The following is a 15,110-nucleotide window of genomic DNA, read 5'->3' as shown; positions in this document are numbered from 1 at the left end:
TAGGCATGCCCAACACAATGAACTGTGCTCTGTTTCCTGCACTCTGATTCTAGCCACAAAGCTATGTGTATTCCCTGAGGTCTATGAGCACCAAGGACTATGAGAGAAAAACTCTCCCTACCAATCCCCTGCCTGCCAAGTCCCCCTAAAGCACACCCAACTCTGGCAAAATATACCTCTACCCTGTATACTCCATTTTCCATCCTGCAACTCTGCTTTCATACTTGGTGGTCTGCTGGCACCAAGGACTACCAGATACCTAAAGGCCAGCAAAAAACCATGACAATATCCAGAGCAGTATGGCACCACTACAGCCCAGCTATTCTACCTCACCAAGTCCTAAATATCCTAACACAGCCAAAGCACAAGAAAATGACATTAAATCCAGTCTCATGAAAATGATAGATATTTTTAAAAAAGAAATGAATAAATTCCTTAAAGAAATACAGGAAAATACAAATAGGTGACAGAATGGATAAAACATTCAAGAACTGAACATGGAAATAAAAGCATTAAATTAAACACAAACTGTGGGAACCCTGGAGATGGAAAACTCAGGAATGAGAACAGAAACTACAGATGCAAGCATCATCAACAGAATCTTAGGCATAGAAGATACAATAAAAGAAGGTCAAAGAAAATGTTAAATCAAAACATTCCTAATGCAAAACATTCAGGAAATCTGAGACACTATGAAAAGGCCAACTCTAAGAATACTAGGAACACAAGAAGGAGAAGATTCTTTTCTTTAAGGCCCAGGAAATATTTTAAACAAAGAAGAAAATTTCCCCAACCTGAAAGGAAAGAGATTTCTAAAAACATACAAGAAGCTTACAGAACATCAAGTAGATGGGAGCAGAAAAGAAAATTGTCCTCTCATATAATAACCAAAATACTAAATGTACAGAACAAAGTGAAGGACCCTAGGGGCTTTCACCAGCCTTACACCCACCTCAGGTCAAGGCTAAGCCAAGTTCCATTCTCTACAAACAGTTCTCAGGAAAAGCAGGGACATTCTTGAAAATCTGAAGAATGTACTTATTAATAGTTATCTACCCTCTGGTCCCAGATAGAGTTCAAATGCATGTCATATGCTTGCTAGCCAATAGATTAAAGGGTCAATATGCTTAGCCAAATGTTTAAACTATAACCTTGCTGATGGAACCTGTACCCCTAAAGAGTATAAAATTGCTTGTTATAGCCATTTGGGGTCACCTTCTAGTCACTTGGCGCAAGGGACTGATTGAGGGTCGACCCTGAAGCACCAGAAAAATAAACCTCTTGTCTCTTTTCTCACTTGAGGGGGGCATTTCCTGGTAATTAAGACTCACTTTGAGCCTTACAAAAGAATATTAAATGCTGCAAGGGGGAAAAGACAAATAATAAAGGTAGACCTGTCAGAATTACACCCAAATTCTCAGCAGAGAGTCTAAAATCCAGAAGGGACTAGGCAGATGTCTTACAGTCTCTAAGAAATTATAGATGCCAGCCTAGACTACTATACACAGCAAAACTTTCTATCACCATAGGTAGAGAAACCAAGATATTCTAAGACAAAACTAAATTTAAATATTATTTCTCTACAAACATAAATATATAGACAATACTAGAAGGAAAACACCAATCCAAGGAGGTTAACAAATAACCCCACACCAGCAAAACCAAAAGAAGAAAAACACCATACACACACACACACACACACACACACACACACACACACACACACACACATCAATATCAAATTAACAAAAATTAACACCCATTGGTTGTAGGTGGAGGTATTGTTTTCCTAACTCCTTCTTGATTGTGTCAATAAAAATCACTGGGCAAAGATGGAATTTTTGGTTCTTAGCCAGAGGAATAGGACAAAAAGAGAAGGGAGAGGAGACGGTGGACTGGAGGAAGCAGCAGACATGTAGGTCTCAGGGTACAAATAGTTTGTATCCTCTGCGGGCAGCAGAGGCTAAGGAGGATGGAGCAAGATATTCTTTGTTCAGTCATCCAGATATTGGGCTAGTTTTAAAATATTAAGGATGTCTGGTGTTTATAACCTAAGGTGACTAAGGTGGGCAGGAGAATGGGCAGAGCCTGGGCACTTGTTAGAGGATTGGCGGAGCTAGCTTCGAGAGGCTGAGGGAGTACAGTTCCCAGTTAGGGAACCAACTAGCCATTGGTAGAGCTATGTGGGGAGTGGGACCAGCAGCTGCGTGTTCTCAGAGCTGAGCTCAAAGCACTTCTCTGTGAAGGCAATAACATAGATTTTAAAATTACATGCTACAATTGGTCATTAATACCTCTCAACATCAATAGATTCAATTCCCCAATAAAAAGACACAGGTTAACAAATGGATACAAAAACAGGATCCATCCTTCTGCTGCATACAAGAAAAACATCTCAGTGACAAAGACAGACATTATCTCAGAGTAAAGAGCTGGAAAAAGATTTTCCAGGGAAATACACCCAAGAAGTAAATTGGAATAGCCATTCTAATATATAATAAAATAGGCTTCCAACTAAAATTAATCAAAAGAGATGGGGAAAGACATTTCATATTCATCAAAGAAAAAAATCCACCAAGATGATGTGTCAAATCTATGCTCCAATTGTAAGGCACCCACATTCATAAAAACTAAACAAAAACAAATAAACAGAAACTGACAGCGCCTGTGCCACCACGGTACCAAGAACCAGGCATAGGCCTGGAGGATTTAAGAAAAGACACATACTCGTGTCATTCGTATTACAAGAATGCCAAAGCTTTGTTGAGGTTCACAGTACATATATCCCAAGTCCACCAGGTAGAAAATTCCAGGAAGCACATTGGAAAACAAGTTTATGCCCTCAGGAGAAAAACAGGAACATAAAACAGGAACTGACTCAATGATATTACTGCCCAGGTGTAACTGCTCATTGACCAAACCGAAAGGTCATCAGAATGTTCCTTTCTAAAGAAAGAAGGCTTTCACATGCATCAGCAAGGTTCAGCAGGGGATAAACACTGAGGGGGCCCAGAAGGGTCTGACAAAAAAAATTACTAAAGCTTAAATCATACATCAAACCCTACACATTAATAGTGGGAGACGTCAACACTCCAACATTCTACTCTCAGCAACCAAAATAGAAACTAAACTGATAAATAATGAAACTAACTGATGTTATGAATAAAATGGACCTAGAAGATACCTACAGAACATTTTATCTGAACACACAAAAATATACCTTTTTCTCAGCATCTCATGAACCTTCTCCAAAATTGACCACATACTTGGTAACAAAGCAAGCCTTAACAGATAACAAGAAAATTAAACTAACCATTTGTTAGTTTTATCAGATCATCACACATTAAAATCTGGAATTCAATAAAAGCAGAAACAATGGAAGTCTGAAAGGTCATGAAAACTGAACAATTTACTACTCAGTGACCACTGGGTCAAGGAAGAAATAAAGAAAAAAATTAAACTCTTTCTAGAATTCAATGAAAATGAAGGTATAATATATCCAAACTTATGGAATGTTTGAACAATGAAAACAATGTTAAGAAGTAGAGTTCATTGCACTAAGTGTCTTTATAAAGAAATAGGAAAAATCTCATAGGAGCAACTTAGCTGCATATCTGAAAGATCTAGAACAAAAAGAAGCAAACACTCCCCAAGAGGAATAGACAGCAGGAAATTATCAAACTCAGGGCTGAAATTTTTTTTTTAAGAAAAAAAAATCAGAATGAGAATAATACAAAGACTCAACAAGCATTGGCTCTTTGAGAAAATCAACAAGATATACAAACCCTTAGTCAAACTAACTAAAAGGCAGAGAGACAATATCCAAATTAATAAAATCAGGAATGAAATGGGAAATAATACAACAGACACTGAGGAGATTCAAAGAATCATTAGGTTTTACTTTTAAAACCTGTGCTCCACAAAATTGTAAAATTTAAACAAAATGGGCAATTTTTTAATAGATACTACTTACTAAAGTTAAATCAAGATCAGGTAACAATTTAAATAGAGCTATGACCCATAAAGAAATAGAGGAAGTCATTAAAGTCTTTTAACTAACAAAAGCTTGGGGCCGGCAGCAGCTCTCTGCTCCCAGACCCCGTGGGAGAGAGACCTCACCGCCTGGTCAGGTGGGCACTCCTGAGGCTGCAGAGCGGAAGAGACCACCAACACTGCCCACCCTGCCCACATCCCTGGCCCAAGAGGAAACTGTATAAGGCCTCTGGGCTCCCGTGGGGGAGGGCCCAGGAGCGGCAGGACCCCTGCCTGAGACACCGCCAGAACCTGAAGGAAACAGACCGGATAAACAGTTCTCTGCACCCAAATCCCGTGGGAGGGAGAGCTAAACCTTCAGAGAGGCAGACAAGCCTGGGAAACCAGAAGAGACTGCTCTCTGCACATACATCTCGGACGCCAGAGGAAAACACCAAAGGCCATTTGGAACCCTGATGCACTGAAGCTCCCGGAAAGGGCGGCGCAGATCTTCCTGGTTGCTGCGGCTGCAGAGAGCCCGAGGGCAGCACCCCGCGAGTGAACTTGAGCCTCAGGACCACAGGTAAGACCAACTTTTCTGCTGCAAGTGACCTGCCTGGTGAACTCAAGACACAGGCCCACAGGAACAGCTGAAGACCTGTAGAGAGGAAAAACTACACGCCCGAAAGCAGAACACTCTGTCCCCATAACTGACTGAAAGAGAGGAAAACAGGTCTACAGCACTCCTGACACATAGGCTTATAGGACAGTCTAGCCACTGTCAGAAATAGCAGAACAAAGTAACACTAGAGATAATCTGATGGCGAGAGGCAAGCGCAGGAACCCAAGCAACAGAAACCAAGATTACATGGCATCATCGGAGCCCAATTCTCCCATCAAAACAAACATGGAATATCCAAACACACCAGAAAAGCAAGATCTAGTTTCAAAATCATATTTGATCATGATGCTGGAGGACTTCAAGAAACATGTGAAGAACTCCCTTAGAGAAACACAGGAAAACATTAATTAACAAGTAGAAGCCTACAGAAAGGAATCGCAAAAATCCCTGAAAGAATTCCAGGAAAACATAAATAAACAAGTAGAAGCCCATAGAGAGGAGACACAAAAATCCCTGAAAGAATTCCGGGAAAACACAATCAAACAGTTGAAGGAATTAAAAATGGAAATAGAAGCAATCAAGAAAGAACACATGGAAACAACCCTGGATATAGAAAACCAAAAGAAGAGACAAGGAGCTGTAGATACAAGCTTCACCAACAGAATACAAGAGATGGAAGAGAGAATCTCAGGAACAGAAGATTCCATAGCAATCATTGACTCAACTGTCAAAGATAATGTAAAGCGGAAAAAGCTACTGGTCCAAAACATACAGGAAATCCAGGACTCAATGAGAAGATCAAACCTAAGGATAATAGGTATAGAAGAGAGTGAAGACTCCCAGCTCAAAGGACCAGTAAATATCTTCAACAAAATCATAGAAGAAAACTTCCCTAACCTAAAAAAAGAGATACCCATAGACATACAAGAAGCCTACAGAACTCCAAATAGATTGGACCAGACAAGAAACACCTCCTGTCACATAATTGTCAAAACACCAAACGCACAAAATAAAGAAAGAATATTAAAAGCAGTAAGGGAAAAAGGTCAAGTAACATATAAAGGCAGACCTATCAGAATCACACCAGACTTCTCTCCAGAAACTATGAAGGCCAGAAGATCCTGGACAGATGTCATACAGACCCTAAGAGAACACAAATGCCAGCCCAGGTTACTGTATCCTGCAAAACTCTCAATTAACATAGATGGAGAAACCAAGATATTCCATGACAAAACCAAATTTACACAATATCTTTCTACAAATCCAGCACTACAAAGGATAATAAAGGGTAAAGCCCAACATAAGGAGGCAAGCTATACCCTAGAAGAAGCAAGAAACTAATCGTCTTGGCAACAAAACAAAGAGAATGAAAGCACACAAACATAACCTCACATCCAAATATGAATATAACAGGAAGCAATAATCACTATTCCTTAATATCTCTCAATATCAATGGCCTCAACTCCCCAATAAAAAGACATAGATTAACAAACTGGATACGCAATGAGGACCCTGCATTCTGCTGCCTACAGGAAACACACCTCAGAGACAAAGACAGACACTACCTCAGAGTGAAAGGCTGGAAAACAACTTTCCAAGCAAATGGTCAGAAGAAGCAAGCTGGAGTAGCCATTCTAATATCAAATAAAATCAATTTTCAACCAAAAGTCATCAAAAAAGATAAGGAAGGACACTTCATATTCATCAAAGGAAAAATCCACCAAGACGAACTCTCAATCCTAAATATCTATGCCCCAAATACAAGGGCACCTACACACGTAAAAGGAACCTTACTAAAGCTCAAAACACACATTGCAGCTCACACAATAATAGTAGGAGATTTCAACACCCCACTCTCATCAATGGACAGATCATGGAAACAGAAATTAAAAAGAGATGTAGACAGACTAAGAGAAGTCATGAGCCAAATGGACTTAACGGATATTTATAGAACATTCTATCCTAAAGCAAAAGGATATACCTTCTTCTCAGCTCCTCATGGTACTTTCTCCAAAATTGACCATATAACTGGTCAAAAAACAGGCCTCAACAGGTACAGAAAGATAGAAATAATCCCATGCATGCTATCAGACCACCACGGCCTAAAACTGGTCTTCAATAACAATAAGGGAAGAATGCCCACATATACGTGGAAATTGAACAATGCTCTACTCAATGATCACCTGGTCAAGGAAGAAATAAAGAAAGAAATTAAAAACTTTTTAGAATTCAATGAAAATGAAGGTACAACATACCCAAACTTATGGGACACAATGAAAGCTGTGCTAAGAGGAAAACTCATAGCGCTGAGTGCCTGCAGAAAGAAACAGGAAAGAGCATATGTCAGCAGCTTGACAGCACACCTAAAAGCTCTAGAACAAAAAGAAGCAAATACACCCAGGAGGAGTAGAAGGCAGGAAATAATCAAACTCAGAGCTGAAATCAACCAAGTAGAAACAAAAAGGACCATAGAAAGAATCAACAGAACCAAAAGTTGGTTCTTTGAGAAAATCAACAAGATAGATAAACCCTCTCCAGACTAACGAGAGGACACAGAGAGTGCGACCAAATTAACAAAATCAGAAATGAAAAGGGAGACATAACTACAGATTCAGAGGAAATTCAAAAATCACCAGATCTTACTATAAAAACCTATATTCAACAAAACTTGAAAATCTTCAAGAAATGGACAATTTCCTAGACAGATACCAGGTACCGAAGTTAAATCAGGAACAGATAAACCAGTTAAACAACCCCATAACTCCTAAGGAAATAGAAGCAGTCATTACAGGTCTCCCAACCAAAAAGAGCCCAGGTCCAGACGGGTTTAGTGCAGAATTCTATCAAACCTTCATAGAAGACCTCATACTAATATTATCCATACTATTCCACAAAATTGAAACAGATGGATCACTACTGAATACCTTCTACAAAGCCACAATTACTCTTATACCTAAACCACACAAAGACCCAACAAAGAAAGAGAACTTCAGACCAATTTCCCTTATGAATATCAACGCAAAAATACTCAATAAAATTCTGGCAAACCGAATTCAAGCGCACATCAAAACAATCATCCACCATGATCAAGTAGGCTTCGTCCCAGTCATGCAGGGATGGTTTAATATACGGAAAACCATCAATGTGATCCATTATATAAACAAACTGAAAGAACAAAAACACATGATCATTTCATTAGATGCTGAGAAAGCATTTGACAAAATTCAACACCCCTTCATGATAAAAGACCTGGAAAGAATAGGAATTCAAGGCCCATACCTGAACATAGTAAAAGCCATATACAGCAAACCAGTTGCTAACATTTAACTAAATGGAGAGAAACTTGAATCAATCCCACTACAATCAGGGACTAGACAAGGCTGCCCACTCTCTCCCTACTTATTCAATATAGTTCTTGAAGTTCTAGCCAGAGCAATCAGACAACAAAAGGAGATCAAGGGGATACAGATCGGAAAAGAAGAGGTCAAAATATCACTATTTGCAGATGATATGATAGTATATTTATGTGATCCCAAAAGTTCCACCAGAGAACTACTAAAGCTGATAAACAACTTCAGCAAAGTGGGTGGGTATAAAATTAACTCAAATAAATCAGTTGCCTTCCTCTATACAAAAAAGAAACAAGCCGAGAAAGAAATTAGGGAAACGACACCCTTCATAATAGACCCAAATAATATAAAGTACCTCGGTGTGACTTTAACCAAGCAAGTAAAAGATCTGTACAATAAGAACTTCAAGACACTGAGGAAAGAAATTGAAGAAGACCTCAGAAGATGGAAAGATCTCCCATGCTCATGGATTGGCAGGATTAATATAGTAAAAATGGCCATTTTACCAAAAGCAATTTACAGATTCAATGCAATCCCCATCAAAATACCAACCCAATTCTTCAAAGAGTTAGACAGAACAATTTGCAAAGTCATCTGGAATAACAAAAAACCCAGGATAGCTAAAGCTATCCTCAACAATAAAAGGACTTCAGGGGGAATCACTATCCCTGAACTCAAGCAATATTACAGAGCAATAGTGATAAAAACTGCATGGTATTGGTACAGAGACAGACAGATAGACCAATGGAATAGAATTGAAGACGCAGAAATGAACCCACACACCTATGGTCACTTGATTTTTGACAAAGGAGCCAAAACCATCAAATGGAAAAAAGATAGCATTTTCAGCAAATGGTGCTGGTTCAACTGGAGGGCAACATGTAGAAGAATGCAGATCGATCCATGCTTATCACCCTGTACAAAGCTTAAGTCCAAGTGGATCAAGGACCTCCACATCAAACCAGACACACTCAAACTAATAGAAGAAAAACTAGGGAAGCATCTGGAACACATGGGCACTGGAAAAAATTTCCTGAACAAAACACCAATGGCTTACGCTCTAAGATCAAGAATCGACAAATGGGATCTCATAAAACTGCAAAGCTTTTGTAAGGCAAAGGACACTGTGGTTAGGACAAAACGGCAACCAACAGATTGGGAAAAGATCTTTACCAATCCTACAACAGATAGAGGCCTTATATCCAAAATATACAAAGAACTCAAGAAGTTAGACCGCAGGGAAACAAATAACCCTATTAAAAATGGGGTTCAGAGCTAAACAAAGAATTCACAGCTGAGGAATGCCGAATGGCTGAGAAACACCTAAAGAAATGTTCAACTTCTTTAGTCATAAGGGAAATGCAAATCAAAACAACCCTGAGATTTCACCTCACAACAGTGAGAATGGCTAAGATCAAAAACTCAGGTGACAGCAGATGCTGGCGAGGATGTGGAGAAAGAGGAACACTCCTCCATTGTTGGTGGGATTGCCGACTGGTAAAACCATTCTGGAAATCAGTCTGGAGGTTTGTCAGAAAATTGGACATTGAACTGCCTGAGGATCCAGCTATACCTCTCTTGGGCATATACCCAAAAGATGCCTCAACATATAAAAGAGACACGTGCTCCACTATGTTCATCGCAGCCTTATTTATAATAACCAGAAACTGGAAAGAACCCAGATGCCCTTCAACAGAGGAATGGATACAGAAAATGTGGTACATCTACACAATGGAATATTACTCAGCTATCAAAAACAACGAGTTTATGAAATTCGTAGGCAAATGGTTGGAACTGGAAAATATCATCCTGAGTGAGCTAACCCAATCACAGAAAGACATACATGGTATGCACTCATTGATAAGTGGCTATTAGCCCATATGCTTGAATTACCCTAGATCCCTAGAACAAACGAAACTCAAGATGGATGATCAAAATGTGAATGCTTCACTCCTTCTTTAAATGAGGAAAAATAATACCCTTGGCAGGGAAGGGAGAGGCAAAGATTAAAACAGAGACTTAAGGAACACCCATTCAGAGCCTACCCCACATGTGGCCCATACATATACAGCCACCCAATTAGACAAGATGGATGAAGCAAAGAAGTGGAGACCGACAGGAGCCGGATGTAGATCGCTCCTGAGAGACACAGCCAGAATACAGCAAATACAGAGGCGAATGCCAGCAGCAAACCACTGAACTGAGAATAGGACCTCCGTTGAAGGAATCAGAGAAAGAACTGGAAGAGCTTGAAGGGGCTCGAGACCCCATATGTACAACAATGCCAAGCAACCAGAGCTTCCAGGGACTAAGCCACTACCTAAAGACTATACATGGACTGACCCTGGACTCTGACCTCATAGGTAGCAATGAGTATCCTAGTAAGAGCACCAGCGGAAGGGGAAGCCCTGGGTCCTGCTAAGACTGAACCCCCAGTGAACTAGACTGTGGGGGGGAGGGCGGCAATGGGGGGAGGGTTGGGAGGGGAACACCCGTAAGTAAGGGGAGGAGGGAGGGGGATGTTTGCCCGGATACCGGGAAAGGGAATAACACTCGAAATATATATAAGAAATACTCAAGTTAATAAAAAAAAATAATGCTGACACAAGGCATCCAGGAAACCTAGGACACTATGAAAAGATCAAATCCATGAATAGACTAAGAATAAAATATAGGGATATAATTTGGAATATAATAGGAATAGAGGAAGGAGAAGTATCCTTCAACATGGGCGGAGGGGGGGGGGGACAGACCCAGACCCATTTGAATAATACCTTACTTCTCAATGGAGACTCAGAGTTCTACAAATTCTGAGAAACCACAGATGCCAACCCAGACTACTATACCCAGCAAAACTATCATTCATGGTAGACGAAGAAAGAAAAAGATACCACAATAATATCAAACTTAAGCAGTATCTATACCAATCACACACTACACAAGGCACTAGAATTAAAAATTCAGTCTAAAGAGGTTACCTATACCCAAGAAACCAAGGAATAAATAATCCTAGACCTGCAAATCAAGAGGAAGAAAAACCTCATACTGTAATGCAAAATAACAGAAATCAATAAACATTGTTCCATGAGCACTTTCAATAGTAATGATCTCAATTCCCATCCCCAAAAGACACAAACTATTGGATTGGATTAGAAAGCAGGATCCATCCTTGTGATGTATCTAAGAAATACACCTTACATCAAGGATAGACATCACCTCAGGCTAAAAGAATGGGAAAAGGGATCCCAACAAAATAGACCTAAAAAAGAAAGCCAGTGTAGCCACTTTAATACCTGACAAAACAGAATTCATACCAAATATAAACAGAAGAGATAAGGAAGGACACATAAGAAAAAAAAGAAAAAAGAAAAAAAAAGCTTGGGGCCAGAGGGTTTTAGGGCAGAATTTTTCCAGACATTCAAGAAGAGCAATACTCCTCAAATTATGCTGCAAAATAGAAACAGAAGGAATATTGCCAAACATTATATGAAGTCACAGTTACCCTGATACCTAAAGCACAGAAAGAAAGAAATTTTCAGCCAATATTTTCTTATGAACATTGAGACAAAAATACTCCATTCCCAGCTCTTCTGCAGCATCCAGAGGCACCTGGATGTCTGAGAGCTGGGCCTTACAAAACAAATTCAAGAACAAATCAAAAACATCATCATCCACCATGACTTCATCCCAGGGATGCAGCATTCTTTCAACATGCAGAAATACATTAATGTAATGTACTATATAAACAAGTTGAAAGAAAAAAAAAACATATGGTTACATCATTAGATGGCAAAATTCAAGATCCCTTCATGATAAAAATCTCAGAGAGATCAGGAAACAAGGCATGTCTAAGTACAATTAAGATAATATACCGCAAACTGATAGCCAACCTCAAATTAAATGGAGAGAAACTTAAAGCAATTCCACAAAATCACTGACAACACAAGGCTGCCTACTCTCTCCTTATCTCTGTAATATAGTATTTGAAGTTCTAGCTCAAGTAATATCACAACTAAAGGAGATCAAGGGCATACAAATTGGAAAGAATAATTCAAAGTATATCTATTTATAGATGATATGGTAGTATGCATAAATGGACCGAAATATTCTATCACAGAACTCCTACGCTCATAAACCCCTTCAGTAAATATGACTAGATACATAATTAACTAAAAAAATGAAAACTTTCTTTATACAAATAATAAATGGGCTAAGAAAGATTTAAGAGAACAACATCCTTCACAATAGCCCAATAGTCACAAATAATATAAAATATATTGGTATAACTGTAGTGAGGCAAGTGAAAGACTTCGAGTTTTTGAGGAAAGAAATTGAAAAAGATACAGAAGATGGAAATCTCCCATGCTCAGGGATTGGAAGGATTAACATAGTAAAAGTGGCCATTCTAACAAAAGCAATTTACAGATTCAATGTAATTCCCATAAAAATTTCAACACAACTCCTTACAGAACTTGAAAGAACAATATTCAAATTCATATGGAAAAACAAAAAACCCTCCAGGATTGCTAAAGGAATCCTGTACAATAAGAATTTCCGGAGGTATCAGCAACCTGATTTCAGGCTGTACTACAGAGCAATATCATTGGTATTGGCATAAAAGCAGAGAGGTTGATAAATGGGATAGAATTAGGTTCAGAAATAAATGCACATATCATAGACACTTGATGTTTGACAAAGGTGCCAAAAGTATACAATGGTAAAAAGAAAGTATCTTCAACAAATGGTGGTAGTTTAACTGTATATCTACATGTAGAAGAATGCAAACAGATCCATATTTATCACCCTGCACAAAATTCAAGTCCAAGTGGATCAAATACTGCAACATAAAACTGGACAAAATAAATCAGATAAAAAATATAATGGGGGCTATCTTTGAATTCATTGGCACAGAAGACAACTTCCTGAACAGAACATCAACAACCCAGGCACTAAGATCAAGACTTAATAACTGGGGCTTCATGAAACTGAAAAGCTTCTAGAAGGCAAAAGACACCATCAATTGGACAAATAAGCAGCCTATAGATTGGGAAAAGATCTTCACTGACCCTATATTTGACAGAGGGTTGATATTTAAAATATAAAAAGAACTCAAGAAACTAGACATCAGCAAACTGAATAACCCAAAGGAACAATGGAGACAGAATTAAACAGAGAATTCTCAACAAAAGTATCTCTAATGACTGAGAAACACCTAAAGAAATGTTCAACACTCTTACTCATCAGAGGAGTGCAAATCAAAATGACTCTGAGATTCCATCCTTCAACTGTCAGAATGGCTAAGGTCAAAAACTCAAGGGAAAGCTCATGCTGGTCAGGATGTATAGCAAGGGGAACACTCCTCCACTGCTGGTTGGAGCTCAAACTTGTACAACTGAGGGACTGTGAAAGGTAGCCTGGTTCCCGGCTGAGCTCAGGCTTGAAACCTGTAGGTGCTTCACCTGTTCCTGGGCACCAGGCCCCTGTCACTAGCCTCACTAGCCACAGCCCTCCATAGATTTGTGGCCATCAGTCATGTAAGGGCAACACTCCAACATGATCACACGTCACAGGCTCAAGACAGATCTCCATTTTAATGAGGTGCCTAAAGGCCTGGAGGCTTAGCCAATAAGCTTTCCTTCTCATACACTCCTCCCTGAGAATTGGGGTATGGTTTTACTCATCCACTTTCTGCCATGATAATAAATGACCTAATTCTTAGGCAAATGGATGGAACTAGAAAATATCCTGAGTGAGGTAGCTCAGTCACTTATCCATATGATAAGTGGATATTAGCCCAAAATTTCGGAATACCCAAGATACAATCCAAAGACCACATGAAGCTCAAGACCAACAGTGGATGGTTCAGTACTTCTTAGAAGGGAGAACAAAATATTCACAGGAGGAAATATAGACACAAAGTATGGAGCAGAAACTGAGGGAAAGGTCATCTATAGACAGCCCCACCTGGGGATCCATCCCATATGCAGTCACCAAACCCAGACAATATTGCAGAGGCAAAGAAGTGCTTGCTGACAGGAGCCTGATATAGCTGTCTCCTGAGAGGCTCTGCCAGAGCCTGAGAAAAACAGATAGATGCTCTCAACCAACCACAGCACTGAAAACAGCCCCTTCCCCCACCCAAAGGAAGAGTTAGCAAAAGGACTGAAGGAGCTGAAGGGGTGTGCAACCCCATAGGAAGAACAACAATATCGACAAACTAGACCTCCCCTCCACCGGAGCTCCAAGACTAAATCACCAACCAAGAAGTATACATGAAGGGACCCCCATGGCTCCAACCACATGTGTAGCAGAGGATGACCTTATTAGGCATCAGTGAGAGGAGAGACCCTTGGCCCTCTGAAGGCTCAATGCCACAGTGTAAGGGAAAGCCAGGCTGTGGAGATGGGAGGGAGGGAGGGAGTGGTTGGGTGAGTGGGGGAACACTCTCATAGAGGCAAGGGGAGGGGAGAAGGGATATAGGGATTCCAGAGGGGAAATCAGGAAATAGGGAAATGGGGATAACATTTGAAATGTAAGTAAAGAAAATATCCAATAATAATAATAATAATAATAATAATAATAATAATAATAATAATAATACCAAAAAGCATTAAAACAACAACAAAAAAAATGGACTGCCTTTTTTCATCTGGATCTGCCATGGGGAGCTTTCGCTTATAGAGCCACTGTCTAATCTCCCATAGAAGGCCTCTCTGTGCCCTCCGCCACGGCTGCAGCCAAGTCAAACCAAGTTCAAGCTGCCAAGCCAAGGACTCTCCCTTCAGGACCAACCGGAGCAACCCTCTTTTCCATCCCGGCCCTGGGATAGATGCAGCCTGCACGCCCGCACTCCATTCTCAGCTTTTCCACAGCATTCAGTGGTACCTGGGTGTCTGAGAACCTGAGAACCAGATGGGCCCAGCCTCCTTGCAGGCCCTAGTACCCCCAAGCCAGCTCCAGCTGTCCCGTGTATTTTCCCACCCCAGAGCAGTGTCCCAGGGCTTCCCTACAGCCCAACACCCTATTGGCGACACTGTGGGGTAAGCAAGGTCAACTTTCCACATCCCATTTCTGAGTGGCCATGCCCTATGGGGGAGCAGACATGCAACCCTATAAATAACCACTTTTGAAATCAATTTGGCAGTTTCTCAGAAACTCCTGGGTAT

The sequence above is a fragment of the Rattus norvegicus genome, chromosome 18 (assembly GCF_036323735.1).
Source record: "Rattus norvegicus strain BN/NHsdMcwi chromosome 18, GRCr8, whole genome shotgun sequence".
Classification (NCBI taxonomy): domain Eukaryota; kingdom Metazoa; phylum Chordata; class Mammalia; order Rodentia; family Muridae; genus Rattus; species Rattus norvegicus.
Note: the sequence above shows the minus strand (reverse complement) of the source record.